Here is a 23,098-nt window from a genome sequence, read left to right as displayed (position 1 = left end):
GTGACTCCAGTTACATTTACCACAATCTGGATATCGACTTCATAGTTAAGAAAGAGAGATCTCAGCTTGCCGCATAATATCCATTAAACAGCAGAGTTAGAGATTCAAAAGAATGGGAGACAGGACTGATCCTTGTGGGACACTGCATTTCAAAGGATAGGGTTGGGAGAAATAGGCCCCCAGAGTGACGTGTTGGAAGTTATCGGAGAGAAATTTAAGAGCAGTCTTAGTGAAACTGACTTATGCAATATATCAATTATTGTTTGGTGAGGACAGTTCCAGCTCATCTAATATGATCACACATAGTAGGGAGGATGATGAAAGAAAGCACCTGGGTGCATGGGTGAAAAAGAAGGGCCTAGTAAAGGGCAAGAAGAAGAATTACGCAAAAAGGGGCAACAGCAATTAGAATGGGGGAACATGTATAACCAAGTTTGGGAGAAGCACTATGGGAAAGGATGTGCACAGTGAGGATGAAGAAAGAAAGCAACTGGGTGCATGGGAACGTATGTGCACAGAAGGCTCAATAATACCATGGCCTGGCACATTGCGGGGAATATATGCTTACCAATGGGGTGCGTAATCTCATGCAAATATTTTTAAAAGTAAGTTCTTCCATACAAAGGGCACTACAAAGGATGAGGCCAGACGCACGAATGGTGCACTACCTGGATGATTTTCTATTTGTAGGCCCGCAGGTGTCCAAGCTTTGAAAACAAACATCAGAAAGGTTGAAAGAGCGAACAGAGGAATGAGGCATCTTGCTAGCAGTAGACAAGACAGTGGGTCCCTCGCAAGTAATACAGTCCCTGTGAATAGAGATGGATTTTAAAAAAGGGGGTTTGTTGTATCCCCAGCGAGAAGGTAATCGTCTCATCATTTGGCTTTTATTCAACATTTTGTCATTTGCCAGAAACACATAAATTCATCAAACATTTGACAAGGTGGATTAAAACAAAGTTTTACAAGCAAGCAATATTACAGAATGTGGCAGAATACCAAAAAAAAAAATAGAAGGCTGAGCAAAGCTAGTCAAAATGATTCAGATCCATCTTAAGGGTGGCCTCCAAATGACATCATATGCACACACAAAAAATTCTAAAACAGACTCTTCAAATCTGTGCAATATAGCAATCAATACAAAAGATAACACAATTCTTAAATAGGCAGGTTATCGGAGTGATCAAGACAGAAAGTTTGATCTTTGCCAATATTAAAACAATGACAGTGCTAATCAATCGATTGGGTCCTAATCCTTGCCTCAGGTACTCTATTTAAATAACAAATGTCATGAATAATCCCATGTGAGATGTGCAAAACAGCAATACAATGAAAGTGCAATGAATTAATGTATTAACAGTACAGTTGGAAGTCAAGAGCTTAGTATTTGCAAGTATTCTCAAAAGGTGCCTTTCTCCATTATACAATTATATACTAGATGTTACCTCCAGGTTATCTTGTTGGCTAACAAGTGCGATACCCTTTAACCACCCCCCAACGTAAGAGATACACAAGATAACAGTGCAACTGGAAACAAACAGTATCCAAGTAGGAAACAAACAGTATCCAAGTAGGCCCAGAGTTAATGCAGTGTGAAAAGGATCTCAACATAATTTTCTTTATCGTGTTATATTTAGGATGCTCGATATTCGTTGTCAATCGGGTTAATTCCCGGTTTCAGTAGCCTTCAACAATCTAGATCTTATACACCATGCCCGATGAATATAGTTGGCTACAAAGTATACAACATGCATATCATTACCATGCTTAAAAAGCAAAAGCACTTCATTTATACGTTGTGTACCGTGCGAATTACAGATTGTCTTCAGGTTCTTAATTCTAGCCACACGATAACCCTGGCAAAACAAATAGAAAATGATGACTCCCTAATGGAGCCACACACTGGACATAGATCACTTCCCATTGGGAACCATTTGCTTATACAATACTCCAGATTTAGTACACCTAATCTGAATTTCATGTATAAACTGAATGCCACGGGTGGGTTTTCTACATCCAAATACATTTCAAAACCGAAAGAGTGCTTACCAAATAGGTATAAAATTACCGATTACCAGCCTACTACATGAATTTACAAGTTCCACTTCAGCTGCTTTACATGAAACCCTCTTCACCATTTCTGCAGTTCCTTTTATGATACCCATGGGATTAAAGCAGTGCTCACTTAAATTCAGTTTAATCAAACATTTCTTAACACGGGTAAACCAAGGCAGTGACCTGCCTCCCTCAAATTCCAGGATGTGTTTGGACTGCCTCAAGATAGATTACAAGTTCATGAGTAGACCACACTCTAACCCAATAAAGAACCGACCTAAGGGCAACCTCACTGTTGATCGGTCTGAGTCTCAACTCTAAATGGAGAGGAGGTCCTGGGCACGCAGGTGATATACCAAACAGATGGTTGAGGAAAGCCCTTTCGGCCAACCCCAATTTCCTGCCGTCTTCACGCCCCCAGGTCTCTGCACCATACAACGCTGCAGGTTTTGCCTGTGCTGCGTACATGGTGAGGGCTGGCAAGATGCCCCCCCCCGACCAAGAATAAAAACCTCCAAATTGCCCCTCCATATTTTTCTAGTGTGGAGCTAGATTTCATCAACTGGGATGTCCAAGAAGCCTGATTGTTAAGTCTTACACCCAAATAATCTTAACAGACCTGTTCCAAGATGGTTCTATTAATATACAGATTGATTTTGGTATACTGTTTAAATTTGGGCCGGAAAAGTAAAGACTCCGGTTTTCCAATATTCACATCGAACTGGAGCTCTGTGCATTTTTCCACAAATGCTTCCAGAGTAATCTCCAGACCCTTGGCCGATGTTGAGAAGAGAACGGCATTAACCGCAAAGAGCAACTTTGGAATGGTTTCAATCCCTAACTTTGGTTGGTCCAGGCATTTTGTTCTGACGTGGCTTGTGATTTCATCTATATGGATTAGGAAAAACAGAGTGGCGAGGACGCATCCCTGCCTCACCCCTCTGGTCATCATTAAAGAGTCTATCAACTCGCCTCCCAAAACCCATCGCACAAAGGCTTTGTTAATCAAATAGTTGTTCAATGTTTTGTAGGAGGTTGCCTGGTACCCCGCTTCTGGCCAATACGGACCACAGTTGACCCTGTGATACACCGTCGAAAGCAGTCTTGAGATCGATGAACACAGCATAGAGTTTCAGGTTTCTTAAGACCGTATTTTTGTATAATTACGTATAAACTGAATACTTGGTCCATAGTACGTATTTTTGGCCAAAGGCCTGCTTGTAGATGGTAAATTATGCCTTACTGTATTACCCAGGTCTGTAGGTTTTCATAGACGATTCAGGTAAACACTTTCCCCACACTGTCCAGCAACTTAATAAATACGCTGAGGTACTTAATTGGGAACTCCAATCGCTAGCATCACAGCAAATAAGGGGTGGGAGGCTGACAGGAGGAGGAGGGACAAAGGGGAATGAATGAAGAATATAGTAGCGAATCAGGGAGGAGCTGTGAGAGGCTGACATGCTTTTCTCTAATGTTTGTTGTGTGCGAGTCAAGAAGCGCAAGAAGAGGAGGAGCGAAGCTACTAGTGGTCATAACGAGAGCCGTGAGGAAAAACCGTCAAAAAGGAAAGTTTGTTAATACACCAGCGTTGGGCTGTGACGAGATAAGAGAAAGGTATGTGTTTTCGCCAACGGAGAGAAGCGGCCGTTAGACCCTTCTACTGATGACATGGGAAACAGATGACATGGGAAACATAGAAGTTTAATTGGCCCAAGTTCGGAGCTGTGGGGCAATTCAGGAAGGAGAATCCTGAGACAAACTAGGCGTGTTAAGAAAATTAATAGACGCTCTACCTGACACAGAGTATATACTAACAAATACAGGTCAGAGAGTCACAGAGAAGAGAAGTAAGCCATATGTTAACCAATAAGAGAAAAGGGACGTTTCGCATAGTTGTGTTGGTCCCCACCAGCTCATGTTAGGCTGCAGAGTGTTATGAAATACACCGAGAAGAAAATAAAGCTTGCCTGAAGAACTGCAAAGTGTTGTCCTTATTCCTGCATAAAGTGTTTCATTTGGTGGCAGCTGGTGGGATAGAGACGAAGACAATGGAGGTATTAAATCAAGGCACCAAGTGAGGGACCAACTACAACAGGCCCTGCAACTACAGAGTGAACAAGCACAGGCAGACAGATAGGCATTTCAGCAGGCAATTCAGGTGCAACAAGCACAAATGATTGATGCAACACTTTTTTTAATATTTTTTTTAAGTTGTTTTTATTTGCATTTCTTAAACGTTAACATTGGGACTCAACATTGTCCCTCCACCCTTTCCACCCTCCATCCCCCCACCCGTTTCCCACCGGCAATTGTTTTGACGAAATTGCAGAGGAGAGAGAAAAAAAAAAGAAAGAATAAAAGGAAAAGGAAGGCTTTCTTATTCTCTCAGAGTCCTTCTAACTTATATAAGCATGTCCAATAATATTATTTTGTGCGGGCAACACTGTAGCATGTAGTCACTTTGTAAGTATTCTAGCACCATCCCCCAGTCTTTTATAAAGTTTTGGCGTGCTACTTGAATGTTATATTTTATACGCACCACTGCTATGTATTGCCATACCCTCTGAAGCCATTCTAGGTTAGATGGAGGTGCTTAAACATTTCCTGCATTTGGGCTCTTACCTCCGACCAGAAGCCCTGGAGTTTTGGGCAGTCCCACCATACGTGTCTCCAGTTACCTTCCGTATTGCAGCCTCTCCAGCATTGGATTTGTGGGTTGTACATTTTGTGCAGTCTTTCCAGTGTGTAGTGCCATTGTATTATCATTTTTGTCCATGCTTCTCTTGACTAGATCGCCCATGTCCATTTGGGTATTATTTGCCATACGGATGTCCATTGTTCTCTCGATATCTTCCTTCCCAGTGTCCCCCCCCCCGACCCCCATCTTCATATATTGCCAATTTGTCTCTTCCTGCTGGGTGTTTAGAAATGTGTACATAGTGGAGACAAATTTCCTGTCTCCGGTTGTGACAAGATGTATGATTCGAATGGGGTTAGCGCTCTACTTATCGTCCGATTTATTCTTGGCGATGATAGCCAGTGGTGGAGTCGTTCGTACTTATATTTATCTATTTCCGTGAGCTGAGGAGTTCCCGGCATTCTGCGAATTATCTGATTTGTTGGTCTTCAAATATGTCCCCTATTTTTGTGCACTTGCTTTTATCCATTTCTGATATGCCCCTTTTTCTGTGCCCAGTTGGACTTCGGGGTTCTCGAACTTCGGCATGAAGGGAGCCGGATCTATTAATGTTCTGTTTTTTGTTGCCTTGTTCCAAATTCCTAGTGTTGTGCTCATGATCTCGCTTATGCGAACATTTGGGCATCTATATTCCGGGCTTAGCCACAACAGATGTCACAGGTTTGTCGTGGCCACTGCCCGGTCTTGTGCTTCCCATAGCTTCTCAAATCTGTTTGGTATCCATTCTCTTAGAACCCACAACTGGGCCGCCTCATAATATTTTCTAAAGTGCGGTAGTGCCTTTGGGGCTGTGAGCGCCATATTGGAGAGTCTCAGGGTTTTGTTCTGCCATATGTATTTGGATATCATCTTGGAGAGTGCTTTGAAAAAGGAGGATGGGATTCGTTTGGGGAGAGCCTGGAAGTAGTACAGTAACCTTGGCAATATTGTCATTTTTATGACTTTAATTCTGCCCCACAAAGTTATTGAGAGTGGGTTCCATCTTTCCAAGTCTTTTCTCACTTGTTCTAGGAGGATCGGATAATTCCCTGCATACAGGCCTTTGATTGTATCGGTCAGCGTGACGCCCAGGTGCTTCACCCCTTCTTTCGTCGCTTGCAGGTGGAGTTTCTTGCCCGCTTTTGGACGTCTTGTTCATCTCCCTGCAGAGCCATCACCTCTGACTTCTGTTTGTTGATCTTCAATCCGGAAATCATTCCATATTTGATTGTTTGTATGAGATGGGGCAGCGTTTCCACCGGGTCTGCTAGGTCCACCATCATATCGTCTTCATATGCTGCTGTTTTATGGGGGATAACTCCCATCATTATGCCTTTGATGTCGGGTGTTTCTCCAATTTTCACCAGTAGTGGTTCTAGAAATATTGAGTATAGTAACGGGGAGAGGGGGCATCCCTGTTTTGTGCCCCTTTCTATCTTGAACGTGTCTGATAGTTCTCCATTCACCGCTATTCTGGCCGATTGTGTGTTGTAGTTGGCCCGTATAATTTTTATATATGTTTCGCCCATGCCCATTTTCTCCAGGATTCGAAACAGTAGATACCACCCTACTCGGTCGAATGCTTTTTTCACGTCTAGCGACAGTATTGCTGCTGGAGTTTTAGTGATTCCCACTTTCTCTATCAGGTGGACGATCCTTCTTATGTTATCATGTGTTGTTCTGTTGGTGACAAATCCGGATTGGTCCTGATGCATCAGTTTAGGGAGGAGCGGTGTGAGTCTATTGGCTAATATTTTCGTGTACAGTTTGGCGTCCAGGTTTATCGGAGCTATGGGACGATATGAGCTCGGGTTCTCTGGGTTTTTCCCTTTTTTATGGAAGACCAATATTTTTGCTTCGTTCATGGTGTCGGTGATGTTAGCTGCATCTTTGAATGTGTTATATAAATCTGTTAGGATCGGTGTAAGGGCTTCGGCATATGTTTTGTAGAATGCTCCTGTGTAGCCGTCCGGCCCCAGGGCTTTGTTTTTTGGGAGTTCTCTAATTGCATTGGCTACTTCTTCTGTCGGGATTGGTTCATCAAGCAGCTGTTTATCCTCTGGTCATATTCTTGGAAGCGTTGTCTTTCAGATAGCTCGCTTGGTCCTCTTCTTTTGGTTTATCTGTTGGTTACAGGCTTTGGTTGTATTCTTTAAACATTTTGTTTATGTCTTTCGACTGCGTTTTCCTCCGATTGTTCTCATCTCTCAATGCCTTCACCATCTCGCTTTGTTGTTTGCCTTTTATTTGTCTTGCCAGGAGTTTGTCCGCTTCGTTTGCTTTCATTGCGGACCAGTGTTTCAGATGTAATAGTTGGTTCTCTGCTCTTTTCATTCGAATGGATTCTAACTGCCTCTGAATATGTCTGTAGGCTCTTTTCAATTTTAGGGTGTGTGTTTGACATTTCCTCTCTTATTTTCGCTAAGTTTTTTTCCAGTTTTTCTTCCCATTTTTGAGATTGTCTATCCTTCTGCACCTTGAGTGCGATCATCTGTCCTCGCATTCCCGCTTTAAATGCTTCCCATACTGTGGATTTTGTCACTTCTGGCGTGTTTCGTTCAAAATAGTCTGTTATTGTTCTCTGATCGTCTCTTGCATTACTGGATCTTGTATGACTTCCCGTGTTAGCGTCCAGCGCCATAAACCTGATTGTTTGTGACATGTGAGGAGTGTTAACCTCAGAGGTGCGTGGTCTGATAGTGATATGGGGCCCTTCTCTATGTCTTGCATCTCCCCCACCAGGCTCGCTGAGGCCCACATATAGTCAATCCTTGAGCTTGTGCCATGTACATGGGAGCGATATGTAAATCCGGGGGTCGTGCCCTTGGTTCATCACCATGCATCTTCTAGCGCCAATTTCCCCATGGGGTTCTTCAGTGATTGCATTGGGGTTCCCTGGTGTGAGAGTTTTTGGTTTGATCAATCTTCTCTGGGGTCCCATGCTAGATTGAAGTCTCCGGCTAGTATGATCTCTCCTTTTGTAAAGTTGTCTAATTTGTTCTGCGTGTCCTTTATGAACCCATCCTGGCCTGTGTTTGGAGCGTAGAGTGTTGCGAGTGTCAGCCGGCGGGTTTCTATCTGGATGTTTACGAAACAGAAATCTTCCACGTTTGTCCGCTAGTGTTTCTTAAATTTGCACGTTGAGTTTGCAAATGCTACTAGGACCCCCTTTTTTTTCCCTTTATGTAGATATTGTTCCACTTTTTTTCCTCTTAACTGGGGAGTTTAATCCTCTAATGTTATATGTCAGAATTTTCAGCACCATCGTGCTACGTGTGGTTCCTCTCTCTTGTGTCTCTGTCAGGTAGATTCTTCGTAGTAACAATCTGTGCCGGTGTTTTCCCTTTGCCCCTTTTGTAACTGTCCCTTAACTTCCCCTACCCCCCCCCCATTCGTAATTCCCCAACTTCCTCCCTACCCCACTCCCCCCCCCCGTAACTTCCCTGAGGAGGGCTCTGGGCCCTATGATCGCTTGGGCGTATTGCCCTACGTGCCATTCCCTCTTCGACTGAGACTGACGTGTCTTATTTTGGATCTTGACGTTTCGGGGGTATCTGGATTTTGAGTTTGAGTGCCATCCTCTTGGGGCTCTTTTCCTTTGTATATGCTCTCTGCCGCTGGCTTGTGTTACCTCCCTTTCTTGCATATTCATGATTCATTCCCCTTCCTTGCACATAGTCACTCTCTGTTTGCCCTCCCAAGTGAAGAGCAGGCCAAAGGGCAAAGTCCATTTGTAGCGGATCTGTTTCGCCATTAGTTCTTTTGTTATGGGGGACATCTCCCGGCGTTTCTGGAGGGTCGTCTGTGCCAAGTCTTGGTATAGTTGTATATTTTTCCCATTCATCCAAATATGATCCATTGTCTGTGCTTTCCGCAGTATCTGCTGTGGGTACGAGGCGATCGCTGCTAGAATGTTTCTGGGCCGAGCTCTGGGTTCTCCCGTGCGGCGTGGTCCTACCCTATGTATTCTGTCTATCTGTATCGCTGTTGCTTCTTCCTCCTCCGTTATGTCGCAGAAGACTTGTTGCAGCGCCTGTTTGAGATCTTTATCCTCAAATGATTCTGCCAGATTTTTTTATTCGTATGTTGGACCTGCGAGATCGATTTTCCAGATCCTCACATTGGATTCCTAGATTATGGGAAATCGTTGCTAACCTCTCTTGTGTTTACGCATATTATTGTGTCTCGTCATCCAGGTTCTGCACTGACTTTTCCAAAGTATTTGTTCTTTCCTCTAACTTCTCTATGTCCGTTTTCAGATCCTGCACAGGTTGTTTCATTTCTCGCATCATCGATTCAAATTTTTCCCTTCATTGATTCAAATTGAGTGTGCATGGAGTTAATGAATTGCTCCTGAAACTCTTTAAACCATTCTTTCATGTCTCCTTGGTAGTCATGTCTGCGTTCTCTTCTACTCCTGGATCGTGCTCCCCCTTTCTTTTTTGTGTTGTGTTCTTCTGGGGTGCCGGTGTGTTCGATCCCCAGAGTCTATCCAGGTTTTGGTCTTGCTTTGATTTTGTGCTTGTGGCCTGTGCTTGCTGGCCCCTAGATTTGGACATGTGTGCCTCTGCAGTCTGTACATGGCTCTATCTTTTTTTTCCTACTGTATCTCCGTGTTGTGCCCCTTTGTATTTGGAGGTGGTGTTGTGCACCCCTCACATTCTGGTTGTTTTTCCAGAGTCTCTTGGCCTTGTGTTTCTCCCACGTTAACTAGTCCTGCCGCCCCGCTCTGATTCTTCAGATGCAGTATTTCATGTTCGGGGATTGGATCGCCCCGTGGGTCCCTTTAGTTTTTATGGGTGCTGCACTCTGGGTTTAGAGGGGTCCCCCCAGTTTTTTAATCTCAATTTTTTCGGGGGCCCGGTTTTCTTTAACTTGCCTTGTGGGGAGTTCCCTTATGGGTCCCTTTATTGCCCCCTCCTCACCTTATTGCTCCTCCCGTGCGGGGTCTCTGCATCGCTGCATGGTTCCTTCTGTTTCCTCTGTCCTATTTTGTGCTTGCGTTCTCCTCTTCTCCCGTTGCAGCATTCTGGGTCTTCTGGCCGTCCCGCGTTTCCTTTCCTGATCTGCTGTGTGCACTGTGGCCATGGGTGGGAGGAGGTATGTGCTGGTCCTGGTCTGTGGGTGGATCTCCCCCTCTCTCGCTGCTACCTCTCTTCTGCGGTCCCCCGCCATGTCCTGGTATTCCGCAGGTCTCCCGGGCTCTCCCCTTTGCCGTAGGACATGTTCCGGATCTTAACCTCTCCTTCGTCCGCTGAGGGGTGCCCTCACCGTCCTCTGCCCTCTTCCGGCTTTGTCCGGTGCTGTCCTCGCTTCTTGCTGGGGTCCGCTGGCAGCGCCTGTGAGGGGGTTCCATCTTCTTTGCTGGGGGGCGCTTCCTGCTGCGTGGCACTGCCGGCGAGTTGGTGGTCTCCATGTTCGGTGCCACCATGCGTCGCTTTAGGCAGATGGAGTGCACCTTGTTTCTGCCTCCCGGCTTCCCTGGAGTCTGTTCACGCCAGCCCCGTATGCTGCGTGGGTGGCTGCTCTCCTTCCCCTTCCTGCTGCCGGGCTGTTGCTGGACGTGTTATGTTGTCCCCGCTCCCCCAGGGCTCGTCGTCGTCACAATGATCTGTTCCCTGGTAATTATTCGCTCGGGCTCCGACTACTTATGTTTTCGGGGCTGCTAACTATCTTTCTTTATTATCGCGGCCTTGAGCTGGGAGACGGCGCACCGCTCACGCACGTCTGCCCAGCTCAGCCGGCATCTTGGAATATCTGATGCAACGAATTTAAGGAGGCACACGCAGGCACCAGCTACGGCCCTACAGAAGTACACCAAGGGAGAAGACTACACATTTATTTGTGAATTTTGAAAGAGTGGCACTTAATGCACAGTGGCCAGCAGATAGATGGTGCCACTATATTGCCCCACTGAGGACTGGGGAAATGCAGAGTGCATATCAAGCGGCAAACCCCACGGGAGACATGATGTATGTGGATATGAAAACAGTTGCCATTGAGAGACTAGGACACGATGAAGAAACCTACCAAATAAAGTTTAGAAAGACTAACCTGCTACCAGGGGAAACTCCATGCAATTGTTTTACAGAGTAAAGGAACTGGGAGACAAATATCTGCAGACCGTCACCACCACAACCCAGGAGATGGCAGAAAAGATTGTGCTAGAACAGTTTGTGGAGGCCCTTCCCCTACCAATCCAACATTGGGTGCGACAACACCATAAGCCCAGTTTAACGGAGGCGGTTAACATAGCCTCAGCCTCCCAAAGGCAGGACAGGGGTGGCTCGGAACGTACCCTCAACCTGGCAGAATGACCAGCGGACCAACCACTGCCAAGGTCCGACCCTGCCCAAACCCACCCCCCCAGTGCCACGTTGATCTAGCTCCATGAACAAATGTCCGAAATGGGAAGGACCGGGGATACGACCAGGAGGCAAGGGAAGTATGCTGAGCCGACCTCCAGGGATGGGACCAAGAGGGCCCCAATGTTTTGAATGTGCACAATAGGACCACCTAGCCTGACTATGAGCAAAGAATGGTATGGATATCGGGACCTTCGATGTACCCAAGGAAGGAGACTACACAGAGTCAAAACAACCCACAAAATATCCCTATGTTTACACCTGCGACGCAGAAGTGGAGGGCGTCTGACCCGAGCCATGATAGACTCCCCAAGTCTACAGACAGCAGTCAGCGCCAAACTGGTAGGTGATAACCTTAAGTCTGGCAGAAGCATTCCCATCAGATGTGTGCATGGGGATGTAAAAAGATACCCTACAAAAGAGATTCAAGTTAGGTAGGCGGGGGAACAGATAGACTTGAGGGCCGCAGTGTTACCTGAACCACTCGTGGTGGACTCCGATGTACCAAACCTTCCACACGTTATAAAAACCATTGAGAAATGTTGGCTGGAAAGCACCCCTTTTCATGACCACGAAATTCTAGCACCTCCCGCTAAGGTGAGGAAAAACAGAGCTGAAAGGAGAAAGATACAGAGGGGATGGTTTAAACAAACTATGCTTTCAATAACATTGAACTGGAAACTGGACAAACAAGGAGACAGTTTTCGGATGGCCCAGGAACTGGATCCAGTGTTGAGCCATGCTCGGACAGTCACGGAAGAAGAAATGAGAGCAGAGAGCCCATACTTTCTTAAAGAAAAAGGATTGTACTACCGAGTGCCAATGAAACCTGGGGGAGAGGCCATCCAACAGTTGTTAGTACCAAGCAAATACCAAAGAACTGTGCTGGAAGTGGCCCATCTACAAGCTATGACGGCTCGCTGAAATTCGATAGGGGGAGGAACGCTGCGGCGGCTGAGCCCTCACGGGCTGAAACGACCTCATTAGCAGGCCACATTAATGCCAGAGAGATACACAGTACCAGCCTGGGAGCTACAGACGGTACGTGGGAAGGGGAGAGGAGCCGGAGGAGAGCTCATGAGGCATGAGATTGGAGGTGAGGAGTGAATGAAGGAAGGAGAGAAGCGGGGGAGGCCCCCTGACACGACCTGAGGAGGGTAAGGGGGAGGAGAAGGCCCCTAACTCCTGGAACATGCGGCAAGAATAATAGGAGATCAAAGTATTTACCCGGGACCGTAGAAGCGAAAGGAGAAGGCGGTGAACTGGGGTGGCAACCTCCCTCAGCCACAGAATCTTGGCTTGCGCAGCATACCCCCAGATCCAAATGCACTTCGAATCTAACAATCTCCTAGGTCTGTGCAAATCTTGCTTTCGACCCAGCCATGGCACAGAAATTGCACTGCTAGACTAAAAAATCCTTTTGCTGGACAGTCTGAAGCCTTTGACCTCATGGACCACCAAATCCTGTGTCAACACCTCTCTGTGGCAGCTCTCTTCTCTGCTGAAGCTATCGCCTGGATATCTTCCTTTCTGACCAACAGATCCATTAGAGTTTGGGATCACTACATATTATCCCCACCAAAAATATCGCTATATATTTGTTTGTAACGGCCATAGGTGATATTTTTGGGTGGGAACATTTTTTGGGTTTTTGGGAGTGGGGGTTGCGGGTGTGTCCCCCGCTCCTTACAAAATAATGCTGGGGGTGCGGGGGTGTCCCCCTTAAATTCCATGCCTTAATATTGCCTCAAATAGCGATATTTTTGTGTAGCAATATTTTTGCGGGGATATTAACACATGGAACCGAGAGTTTTCCCAGCCACTGCCCCTACATCCCCGGTCACCTGCAGCCTCCAAGGCTCCTGCGTCTCACCTGACCTGTACAATATTTTCACCTCCTAGATGACCTGGGCATATCCTACACAAACTATGATGATACACAAATCTGCCTGCCCCTCACGGGCAACCTTCCACACTATAACTATAACTACTCGACCAACTCAAAATCGCTGCACTCAATCTACCAAACCATCCAGGCCTGGATGGTCTACCACATGTTATGCATGAATGACGATAAGACTGAAATTCTCTTGGTCGACTCAGCAATCTTGACCTAGCCCACAAATCCTTTGTCATCGACAGCTCTGGGCAACTTTCCACACCACCATTTTTTAGCCTGTCTGAGCCATTGCAAAAGGGGTCCAGCCATATGCAAATCAGTCAGGTACTGCCACCAATGGGAGCAGCCCTGCCCAAACTGCTGGCCAGGTCCCCTCTGCATGGAAACACAAGCAGCCTTGGACATGTTTCAGCCTTGTTGGACCTCCTCAGTGAGGTGCAGCTTGGTTCCCTACGGCGCAGCGAGCAACTGACCCACATCTGGGCATTTCTGCCCTCCAACTGTCTCATGTTGCCAAAATGAATAAAAGTGACAGATGTTACTAAAAGAAATGGCTATATTTGTGTAATCAAAGTGCGCCAGTCTGGGATAGAAATATTCCTCCCAACATTAGGGTCAGAAAAGAGGGATATTTGAGTAATAAAGAAAATGCAATACACGTTTACAATTTAGAAACATTGGACCAAATGAATGTACAAGTGAAACAAATTATGTAAAATAAACATGCACACGCCAATTAAAGAACTGAAAATCAGAACTGTCCCTTCCCTGTAGAGTCAGCCGAGAGCCATGGAGGACTTAGCATTCCCTATATTTTTGTCTGGTGTCTTTACCATGCCCGAAAACATTACAAATATGTTGTACATGAAAAAGAAAGAAAAATACTATCTATTGACTAAAAGACATTGTTCAAATGCCTCATCCCCATACAGTACCACAGGTAGAAAGCATGGCTTTCGCATCCTAAAGGTTTATATTTAGTAACAAAGCAGAAGTCAAGAAGGCAGTAACTGATGTAATCACTACTTTTGTGATTCAGTGACGTGCTGGAGCCAGAAGGCTAAAGATGGGCAGGCCCAAAACTAACATTTGAACGTATAAGTAGACACATCTCGGTCTCACTCACAGGGATTACATATTATACTTTTGGGCTAGTTTTAAGCTACTTGGGCCCTTCCTATTAATGAACAAATAAACTGTGCTGTTATTGAATAGTTTATTTTCTGATAACTTACTCCTTTCATGATACACAAATGGCAAAGCGTGTTTTTAATTTACAAAGTGTTTTTCTTGTCGATGTTACTTTATTTATTAAAAAGGCAAATATTTGTCTCAGTATACTTGTGTAACTATTCGGTATTATTATGCTGAATACTAAATCTACTATTCGGTACACCCCTAGTACAAGAATTGGTTCCGACCACATGGGACAATAAGGTGTTATTACGACCGGAATTTATCACGTGGGGGGGGGGATGTGCCAAGCCAGAAAGCATAGTGAAAGGCTGAATGTTACACCCCTTGTCCAGTATCTGCTTAACCGCAAGGCATCAGCACACGCCATATCTGGTAACGGAAAGTAAAGTAAAGTAGGGCTGAATTGTTTATTAAGGAGGGACACTGTTTTGGCAGGAGACAGGATGAATATGCAGGAAGGCCTAGTCACAGTATTTTCGAACTTGCCCTAGTTAGGTGGCCAATGACTTATAAAAAGGTACAGGTCTGAAGGGCAGGGAAGTTGGGGCCCTATTGTTATGTTACGTGCTTTTATCAAGAGTGCATCTACCAGAAGGCTTCTTGGTGATGTGACCCTAAATGATACGCCTGAGGGGCAAGCAAAATCAATCTTGAAAAGAAAAGTCGTTTAAGAACGCCTAAACTGGAGATGGTCCTTATAAAAGGACGGCAGTGAGTTTAAGAGTTTGGCAGCAGTCAACGAAAATGCCCTGCCCCGAGTCCTGGAAAGCATGCAGCGAGGAACCGCAATAAGATTAGCATCCCGAAAGCGTAAACGAGCGTCCTGGGATGCAAGGACAGAATTTGAGTTGTAGAAATTCAGCACCCTGGCCATAGAACACCCGGTGAACTATGCACATCGACTTAAATTCGATCTGTTTCAAGACGGGAATCCAGTGCAGAGATCGTAGCACATGGGAGATATGGAGCGATATGGAGTGGCAGTAGCAGCTTGTTCTCCAAGATTCGGAAGGAGTTGCATACAATGAGTAAAATATAAAAGTTGGGCTAGAAAATGGGAGTTGCAATAGTCAAACCGACTCAAAACAAAAGAGGCAACCATCGGGGCATGAAAAATGAGGAGGGAGAAATCTGCGAAGGACCCTAAATTGTAAATGAACAACTTGACAGATACAGCCCTTTGTGGAAAGAGAGGAAGAAATTTTGAAGCCAAGATCTTGGACGGCAGACACCGGTTTGGGGAAAAGACACAAAGCAGAAGGTCAGAAAGGAGGAGCCCACAGAGTTGACAGAACGGGTACCAGCCACCAGCACCTCCGTCTTGTCCCCATTCACCTAGAGACAGTTGTTGCTCAACCAGAAACCCACAGCCTCCAAGCAGCCCCTCAGCTGAGAAGAAGTATCCGGCTGAGAGATTTTAAACAACAAAATAATGTGTGTATTGTCAGCATAGGAACAACAGAGGAGGCATTGGGAGTGGATGACCTCAACAAAAGGCTAAACGTAGATGTTAAATAAAATGGAAGACACAACGGAGCCCTGAGGGACCCCAGAAGAAAGATATAGACAAGAATGAAAAGAAGAGAGCGATAGAGTTAGGTGCATGGTGTTGTTTTCCTTGACTTGCATGCCAATTAATCACCTCTGTTTGCAAGCACCCAAAATTGCGCAAGCCTGGGTTGTCTGACACATTCTTTAAGGTAGACCATGGGGACAGGACCTCTTCACTACCTTTGGTTTCCTGTTTGGGGTTCCAAAGCTTCAAGCTAGGCCTCTTGGTGTTTTTTGAAGTGGTAACTCAGTGTCGTGTTGGACGCGAAGTGTGTTCCAAGCAGCGATGGCATGAAAAAGCTTGGGACAGACAGGTTATCTGCAGGATGTGTAGCTCACAAGCGGATCGAGGTGTGAACCAGGGCTGTTCGTTGACTTCTTAGTTGCTGGGAGGCCCAGTCCAGGACCTGAAGGGATAAAGAGTGGGGTGTCCCTGCTTCTGCTCTGCCCTTTTCTACCAGGAAGGTTTGTATAGTGCACTTGCAGGGGCTGCAGTCACCCTGAGTGGGACGGGTATGCCCAGACGTGGGTCCCGAGTCTGCTGGGCCTAGAGACCCAAGCTACTCCTCGCTGATGAGGCCCAACGAGGCCGAAACATGTTTGGGGACCCTTGTAGTGTTGTGCAGAAGGGATGCGACCAAGTATTTTGGGATGGACTGCCCCTTTTGTAATGGCTTTGCAGGCAAAGAACGATGGTCTGGAGGGTTGCCCAGAGCAATGCCAGAAGTTAAGATTAATTCTAAACCTTCCAGCAATCACCCCTTTTGATTTGTGTTTGTCCAACGCAAGCCCGCTCTAAAGGGTCCAAACCTCGCTGTTGTACTTTGCCCTCTGACATCATACCCAGAGTGTCTTGTCTGCAGGAAATGGGGAGGACAGGAAGTTGTAGCAGAAACCAAGATGATGGAATCCCTCCCTCAGCCTACCCCTTCCTGGCTACTTTATTGCTGCCCTCTTTCAATGTTGGCTGACTTCAAAGGGACTCCAGTGTTCCGCACCATGTTGTGAAAGTGTCTTTATTGGGTCACTCTATTATTTATTTAAATTTATATAGCGCGCTAACAGCCCTTGGGCATCAAGGCACTGTTACATGTGATGCGCTTAGTTGCATGATGCATCCAGGTGGCCTTTGGAGTGAATACAGATTAGATGCACACAATATACATTACAGACAGGTATAGTGTGTTGTGTACATGTAGTATATGGTGCACACAGTGCCTAATCATATAACACTTTTCAATTGTATATCACTTTCCTAATTGTGTGACCCCAGTGCCCATTGTGACAGAACCAGGCATGGCATATATTTAAGTTTAACATGCCCCCTGGCTGACTAGGATACACAATTATAATTTGAATAAGAGAGGCAGACAATTAAAATGCCACCTATGCCTATTAGAACTTGTGGTTCCAGCAGCTGTCAGGGATGGACATGTGACCTTTAAACCTGCCCTGCTGCCACTGCAGGGCTGAAGCAGGGAGCATCAGGAAAGACAAATAAATGGACTCGAATTTTGGCTAGCCTGGAGTTTCGCCAACGTGGAAGATTTTCTCACTTTGTGGTTGCTTCTTTTTTTTTTTTGTATTGTCCCGTACTGGCGACTCGATCCTGAATCCTGCGGTGAAACGCCAGTGCCGCATCACACTGCTATTTCATGGGTGCTTTATTTATTTTGCTTCATGCAATAGACTGCTTGACACAAAGCTAGCTGCGGGCTTTATGCATCATCCAGTCTTTTGAATGAAACAAATTAATATCTGCACCCACTAAATAGCACAGTGTGATGTAACACTGGCTTGTCACAAGCAGGGATTGGGTTCGAATCTCCAGCAAGGCGCAAACAACAAAAAGTGGAATGTGCCGGTGCGAGCCCAGTTTCAATAAACATTTTAGGAGACTGCCGGGTCTCGGTGCACGGTGTGTAGTGAAGTTTAAATCCCTCCCATCTTCCCACCCGTTATCCCCTAATGTCTGCGGTCCTTTTAAATTAGCTGAAGAGTAATTTCCTATGGGATAACTGCTCTGAAGGAAAAAAAAGTTTGGAACAACCAGTTATTAAAAAGAAGTCAGAAGTCATGCATTCTTATAAGACGCTGTACGCCTGCTCTGATTTAACTACTGACTGTATCCTAGGTATTGAAACTGCTCTAGGTTAAGAACACCATTAAAGATGGGTATGAGGTCCTAAAAGAGGTCTTGCTCTTTGAGGCTCTAAAGCATCGTTTAACTATAGTGACAGACGAAAGTACCTTCACGTCTCGAGAGTAAACTGTCGCTGTGCAACCTTGGGTATATACACTTGTAAATAGACAAAATGAATGAGTGGACACATTTAAACGGGAATATATATTCATATACATACAAAAACACACGCGATCAATAGAGGCAACTGGCTATAGCAAACATTACTTCCGAAATTTGATACCAAAATGAGGTTTGTAAAACAGGGTTCGCTCGCTCACACCTACAATCACTGTAAGCGCCTGGCGAGGAACCTTTGTCTGAAGACAAGCACAGCATCCCAATCATTAACCCTACAGATGCTGCAGAGAGTACGAGCCTGCCATGCTACTTGCACAGTGAAATGAACGCGGAGTATATAATCCCAGGCTGCTGGCGTCTCCTTGCTATGGCCAACATTGTTGTGTCCGTCAGGCTCCGTCTCTTTGTGGGGGGAAGAGTAGCAAGCCTAACACTGGAGAACGAGGAACGGGTTCCCGCTCTCCAGTCAGTGTCAGACCAGATAAAAGCATGTCTAAAAAACATAAACATGTCACGCAGACGTCGGCTGACAGTACACGCGCTCTAGTCCTGGCACACCGTCAGTTAAGTATTCGGGGTTCTACGCAGCGTAAAGGCAGGAGAGAAGCGAGCATAGCTTCTGTCTACAGGGGTGCCCTAAACATGACAGCCACCCCAAGCAACTGGGAGTCAGCCACTGGCCGTAGCCAGTCAAGCTGCCTCATCAACCCCGCGCCCCGGCTCTGGAAGCTGGAAGGGGCGGTCGTCCTGCGCCGGCACAGGGCCAGCCCTTTTTCGCCGCCTGGTGACTGTACCTGTCGCGGGGGCCGCGGGTGCGGTGCTTCAGCGGGCTGCCCCCTCAGTGCCTATCCGCCATGTTTTCCGGTGCGCGGCGGCGGCGGCGTGTGAGGGGGGAAGGAGGCGCACACCGGGCCTTCACTGCTGACAGGCCTCGGGGGAGACGGGTTGGGCCTGGGACGACCCCTACCGCCCGAGCAGCGCATTGGAAGACGCAGACACTCGGGAGTCTCGCCGGCTCGCTTAATAGAATACACATATAAACACAAAACCCCACAGTACATGATGACAGACGCTGACGCTTTACTCAAAAGCTAACCAGGGCATTGAAAACATGACCTGTCAGTAACTGAAAGTTTATATAAATGAAAAGACACGGATTGTAACTGAAACGGACACTAATCACCCTAGAAAAAAACAACAACTGAACGCCCCATCATAGAAACAGAAAATTAGCATCCAATAACAAGAAACGAAAACACATGCCAGGAACTGATGCGCGCAATCATTTAACTCGGAGGGACCGATTCACAAAGAATGCTCTATTTACTTACCTATAATCTACATTACTCATAGTCGCACTCTCTACCGTCACAGTACTTGTGAGGACTGCGCTCCCATAACAGAAACTTTCTTATCAAATTACCTAGCCCCAGCCCAACGCTCTGCAGGTATAATATCTAATTTCACTCACGGTCCCTTGGTTATTTATTCCCAAACAGTATCTCATGCAGTGGCAGATTTTAAGCAAAGGGCGCCCTAGGCAAGACTGACAGGGCTCTGGGTAGGAGGAGTTATGGCTATCAAAAGTGCACCATTTCTAAGTTTAAGGGACGCATATTCCATGTTCTGTATGTAATCTGTTGACATTACTTCTGATCACAGTTGCAAATGGTGTGCTTGCTGAGCATGTTAAAAAGATAAGATATCAGATGGAGACCCTGTGCAGCCTGGGCTATTTGCCTTTGATGTGAGAAATGTATCGTGGGTGGGCCCCGTGGGCATTTGTCCCTTGTCTGAGTGTTGAATCCTAAAATGTCCTTCCTCAGAACTGAGACCTGATCATCTTTCTGCCTGGCTTTGAGGGGCAACGGTTGAAGACAGGTGTGGGTACTCTCTCCTGCAAATGGGCGATAGGAGTAGAAAGCAGCCTGCATTGCCTTCGGGCCCCCTGCTGGCCGAGGGGGCAAGGTGTAGACAGGTGTCACCTTTGTGATGAGAAGGCGCTCCTGGGAGCGTAGAGCCATCTGCTGCTGCCCACATCACATGTGATGTGGGCAGAAGGCACATGTGTCGTCTGATGTCTGGGTCTGTCGTGCCCTCAGACTGGGTCCGAGATACTATATCTAGTACCCCAGGTGCATTCTGGAGTTGTGTTGACTCCGTGGCCCCAGCACGCACCCACAAGGCTGACCTTGCGGCGGTTTTTGGACAAGAGGGCCATACAGAGGGTGCCCAGGACTTTCAGGGAGAAATGATTGTATTCCTGCCTTTTTCTGGTTTCAGAGGGTCCTCAGAATTTCTGCTTGATTATGGATTTGTGGTAACTCAACAGGATGGTGTCCAAGCTCCCATTCAAGATGCAGACTCTTTAAAAAAGCATCTATCTGGTGAGGAGGGGGGTCTTCTTGGCCTCCATCGATCTGCCAGATGCCCGTTTTCACATACCAATCAATCAGACACATCAGAAGTACTTGCGGTTTGCATTAGGGAGGCATAATTTTAGGTTCATACAGTTTGACTTACAATCCGCCCAGAGGGTGTTTGCCAGGGTCCTGGCTCTGGTATTGGCTTCACTACCTCTTGGGGGGGGATGCATGTATTCCCCTACCTGGACGAATGGCGTGTGAAGGCACCCTCGAGGTCTCTAAGGGCTGCAGACCACATGTTCCTGTCTGACTGGTGTGGGTTTTTGGTCAATCAAGGGAAATCCAGACTAGAGCCCTCTCAGGATTTTACGTTTATTGGGGCACACTTTCAGATGAACCTGAGTTGAATACTGTTACCACTAGATCATAGACAACGCGGATCCTGGTGCTGATCACAAGGCAATCGGACCCTGTACCACATATTCTTACTAAAGAAAATTTGCCCTAGCAGGTACCCAATCTCAAAATGTACATTCATCAAACCTTGAAAAGTACCTGGAGAAAAATAACCATCCAACTATTAAATAAGGACTTCACAACTCAATATAGACCCTGTGACAGTCTGTGAAGACAGACAAGAAAGGCCACAGAAGAGTTATTTGGAACTCGAAATGTCAATTTATATGACAAGAAATAAGTTTAGAGAGAATTTTGATGATTTTACTATGTATCTATGTAGATTTGTATTAACAATGTGAATATTTTAGGTGGTGTTCCCCTGATGAAACTCCAACTCTACTGTTTTGAATGCGTATAGGGAGCGAAACATGTTGGGACGCTTTGGAAGTGACTGAGTGAATTAAGCCATATGAAGGTGTCTGAGATACCAAATGGTTCTAATCAGAAGCCCAAATGGTGGCTAAAATAGGAACCACCTTTTATTTTAACACTATTGTTATATACACAAGATATATAGTATCATAAATGATTTTTTTATAAATATTATTGTGATCTATTCAAATGTAATGATGGATTAAATTCTTTTTTTACTGATAAAAGAAGATTGATGGTTTTTTATCTGACATTTATTCTTATCAGACTACACATGGGTTTACAATGCTTGACCTAAAGGAATTAATTGTACAGATTTTGGAATGTTCTATTAGAGGGATTATTCCTTATGGGTCGTTAAACAACCCTCCGGTCTCTATTTGTGATATTGACCACTAGATCGTACAACTTATCTTGAGGGTTGCTGCTGGAATGGTGCAGGATGGAGGTGGTATTAGTCAGGATGTTGCTCAGGATTCTGGGTCATATGGCATTGTGAGGAGCCAGGAATGAGATACGGACACATAGACTTTATAATGGTTGTTATAGACTTTTATTCAGATGATAAAAGGGTTGGAAAATGCCCCACTGAACCTACTCTAGGAGGTATTTCCCTACCTCAACCAAAACTAAGGGTTTGTCAAGTGTCAAGATGTCCAAGCAAAAATGTCCTGTGCCCGAAATCATATCCTAGCACTCCCAATCTAAAACAAACTCTAACGTGTTAAGGGGTATTGTCTCTTGTTCAAAAGTGCACAAATGTTCAAGTTCAGCAAAAGATATAATTCCAAGAAAGGTTTCAAATGATCAATGTTCACAGTTCCAAAGGGGATGACTCAGATCCCCAGGATTCTCTCTACCAAAGCAAAAGTTCAAAGAATGGAACGGTTCCAAAGGGGATGACTCACTTCCCCAGTATTCCTCCTAGACTCCCTCCACTGCCATGTATAATTTATTTATCGATGCAAATCCCAGATCCACTCTTCACCTGGTATACGCTCCTACCAAGACTTTATAATTCTATTTCTCTATCTCATTCAGTACAAGGGGGCATGGGTCTTCCCCAAGTTACTTTATGACAAAGTACCATCACAATGGAGATGACACTGATTCCAATGAGGATCTTTTGCTTCCCCACAGTTTGCAACCAATTCACGCTTTCAGGTTCTCTTCACCTCAGTTTTGGCATCCCTTTCTCCCCTCTGGCCACACTGACTTCTTCTGCGTTCTCTCAAACCATCCGCACTCGTTCAGGTACTTGCCTCTGTGCTGGCTTTGAACGGCTTTCTCCAGTCAGAGGCACAGAGCATTTGCGCTCCTTGCATCGGAACGAAGCCCGTCCTGGCTTTTAGATCCCGCTACAACTTCCTTCTTCTGGCGCTTCTCCAGTCGACCGGCACCTCTGTACTACGCAACCGGTCCGCAGATCGCCTCTTCACTTCGTCTCCCGCTGGCAGTGCTCTGCAGCCATGGCCCTCGGCCCGCATGTTTCCTGGTCTGCCCGACCGGCACAGAGTGCTGGGATCTGCTCCCTCTCTCATTGCCTCCACTCGGTTTTCCCTTGCCTCCAGGTCTGCTCTTTGTGTCTCTTGTCAGCTTCCAAGTGCTTGGAACTGGATGGTCTCTCCATTTTCTTGCAGCAGCTCATTTAAACTCCTGCTTCCAGGCTGGAAGGTGTCCTAGACCAATCACATTCCTCCAAACTGTGCATCATGGTAAACGTTCTTGTTCATTGCAGTCCTCTTATTCATTTCAGTACATGTTGTTTCAAAAGGTTTAAAATGTTCATGAGTTCTAGCAGCACTTTTGACAAGATTTTGAGCTGGGTTATCACAGTTTGCTATTAAGGCATGGAGAAAGAAGGGGTTATCCCTAAAAGCAAAGTGGCGA

At 45.9% G+C, this 23,098-nt stretch overlaps 1 protein-coding gene across 3 annotated transcripts in view; it reads right to left on the bottom strand.

Moving 5' to 3' along the window:
• Positions 1–19,010, bottom strand: part of SCMH1 (Scm polycomb group protein homolog 1) — a 1,232,539-nt gene extending 1,213,529 nt beyond the window's left edge. For 2 of the 3 annotated variants that reach the window (XM_069623049.1, XM_069623050.1), the window contains exon 1: positions 18,806–19,008. The gene's annotated coding sequence lies outside the window, so the exon portion shown is untranslated. Of the gene's footprint in view, positions 1–18,805 lie in introns of all 3 variants that reach the window. The other variant, XR_011279630.1, reaches the window with a different exon arrangement.
• Between the last annotated feature and the right edge of the window lie 4,088 nt (positions 19,011–23,098).

This window comes from Ambystoma mexicanum, chromosome 11, assembly GCF_040938575.1.
Source record: "Ambystoma mexicanum isolate Mex_15411 chromosome 11, UKY_AmexF1_1, whole genome shotgun sequence".
Lineage (NCBI taxonomy): Eukaryota > Metazoa > Chordata > Amphibia > Caudata > Ambystomatidae > Ambystoma > Ambystoma mexicanum.
The sequence above is the reverse complement of the archived record's forward strand: the minus strand, read 5'-3'. Positions and strand labels throughout refer to the sequence as shown.